This window comes from Pteropus vampyrus, unplaced genomic scaffold (assembly GCF_000151845.1).
Source record: "Pteropus vampyrus isolate Shadow unplaced genomic scaffold, Pvam_2.0 Scaffold1000001454, whole genome shotgun sequence".
NCBI classification, from domain to species: Eukaryota; Metazoa; Chordata; class Mammalia; order Chiroptera; family Pteropodidae; genus Pteropus; species Pteropus vampyrus.
The window spans coordinates 1-2,440 of NW_011915856.1; the positions used below are offsets into that span (position 1 = coordinate 1).

At 33.8% G+C, this 2,440-nt stretch overlaps 1 pseudogene; it reads right to left on the reverse strand.

Annotated features, from left to right (window-relative positions):
• Positions 1-1,670: 1,670 nt before the first annotated feature.
• LOC111735461 lies at positions 1,671-1,792 on the reverse strand (annotated as a pseudogene).
• Positions 1,793-2,440: the final 648 nt, after the last annotated feature.

The window sequence follows — 2,440 nt, forward strand, 5'->3', positions numbered from 1 at the left end:
CATCTGCTTACATCACAGAGAGCTGCCCCTCTAGCTCTTGCCCTGAAGCCAGTCCAATCAGTTCTTCCCTGTATGTCCCTAGCACATTTTGAACTACTGTACTTCACTGTGGCTTAGGGTGAGTGTTTGTGAGAAATTAAATCTGCGCTCAGGCCCTTTAAGTGGACACCTGGATCTACAGAAGGCTTTATCTCACTTGCACTGAGCCTTTGATGAGTCCTTGCCAGCTGTTGCAAGGAAGTCCTCTTCTCAGCACTGGTGTTATAGGCTGGGGAGCTAAGACCCCTCGCTCTTTAGCAAGAACCTCTGCAGCAAGATTTACTTCTCAATTACTAACTGCCATGTGTGGGTGTGGGACCAGCTCATTTCATGTCTCCTCCCCTCCTTCCAGTCTCCACATGGCTTCTTCTTTATATTCTTAGTTATAGGACTTCTTTTTGGCTTGTCTTCAGGTAGTTCTCAAGGGTGATTGTTGTATAATTTAGTAGTAATTTTGAGGTAATCATGGGAGTATGTGAGCTCAGAGTTAACCTAGTCTGTCATTTTGACCAGAAACCTCAAGAAAACTTAATTTACTGTATAGTGCATTAAGATTATAATATCTTAGGATATTTATTTTAAATGTAATAACTATATTTTATCTGTTACTATCATTAGCAGTGGTCTATGAAGACTAAGAAAAACTGTTTTCAAATAATCCAATTAAAAAAGGGGCAGAGGACTTGAAAAGAAACTTCTCCCAAGGAGACATACGAATGGCCTAAAAACATGAAAGAAAGCTCAACATCACAAGCTGTTAGGGAAATGTAAATCAAAACCACAAGAAAATACCATCTCGCATCTGTTAGAATAGCTATAATAAACAGGACAAGTGATAACAAATATTGGAGAGGATGAGGAGAAAAAGGTACCATCATACACTGCTGATGACACTGCAAATTGGTACAATCACTATGGAAAATAGTATGGAGGTCCCTCAAAAAAACTAAGAATTGATCTACCATATGATCCAGCAAACCCTCTGCTGGATATTTACCCCAAAGACTTGAAAACGCATATTAGAAAATATATTTGCACACCAGTATTCATAGCAGCATTATTCATGGTGCGAGGACATAGAAGCAACTGAAGTGTCTTACGATAGAGGACTGGATAAAGATGATGTGGTACATATATACAATGAAATATTTCTCAGCTGTAAGAAGAGATGAAATACTTCCATTTGTGACAACATGGATGGATTTCGAGATAATCATGCTAAGCAAAATAAGCCAGACAGAAAAAGCTGAAAACCATATGATATCCCTATATATAGAATATAAATATAAAAGCAACAAACAAACATGACAAACAAAGAGATGCATGGACATGGACAGTAGACTAGTGGTTATCAGAGAGTAAGGGAGGGAGAGGGGAAGTAGATGGGATAAAAGGGGTCAAATATGTGGTGACAGATAGAACTTTAATTATGGGCAGTGAACACACAATGATATATATATATATATATATATATATATATATATATATATATATATATATATATATTGCTTACCATTGAATTGTACATTTTTTTTTTAGGCAAGGCAACCTTTGGTTGACCTCACAGATTGCAAGGACCTTCTCAGCTTACAATCCGTTATCTTTTTTTAATTTTTAAAAATGTTTTTTTATGTCTACAGCACCTGGTCTTCTTCCTAGGTGGTCTCCCATCCAAGTACTAACCAGGCCTGACTCTGCTTAGCTTCTGAGATCAGACGGGATCAGGCTTGTTCAGGGTGGCATAGCCATAGACTGAATTGTACATTTGAAACTTACTGGATTTCATTAACCAATGTCACCATAATAAAAATTAATTAATTAATTAATATTTTTTAAAAGATACATTTTAAAGCCCCCAAAAGAGAGAGACTAAGTTTTTGCCATGAGAGTTTTATGAACTATACAACCTAAAACATACCTGTTCCTACCATAATTAGTAGGAAATCTAATCATTCATGCAAGTATAGTTTTTCTTATCTTATTTCTATTCCTTTTCTTATACTCCTTATATGTAAATATATATTTTTTAAATTTTAAATAGTATATGTCTCTTGTGATCATTTGTAACAAATAAACTAGATAAATCTTTTATCTGGTGATGTATAATACATAATTTTAATTAAAATAATTTCCTTTTAATTATATAAAATCAATAACTATAGAATTTATTTTTCATAAATGTTTTTGTCAGATAACACAAACTAAAAATATAAAGATCATTTTCTTGATTCTATAATTAGTTTTTAATTATTTTCAATAACTCTTATGCTATTATTTAGGGAATTAACAAGGGTCCAATTTAACAGATGCCTTAGGAACATTAATATTAAATTTTAAATATTAATACTTTACAAGCACATGCAGCACTAGATCCTCCTATATTTTCTGTTAATTGTTTAAT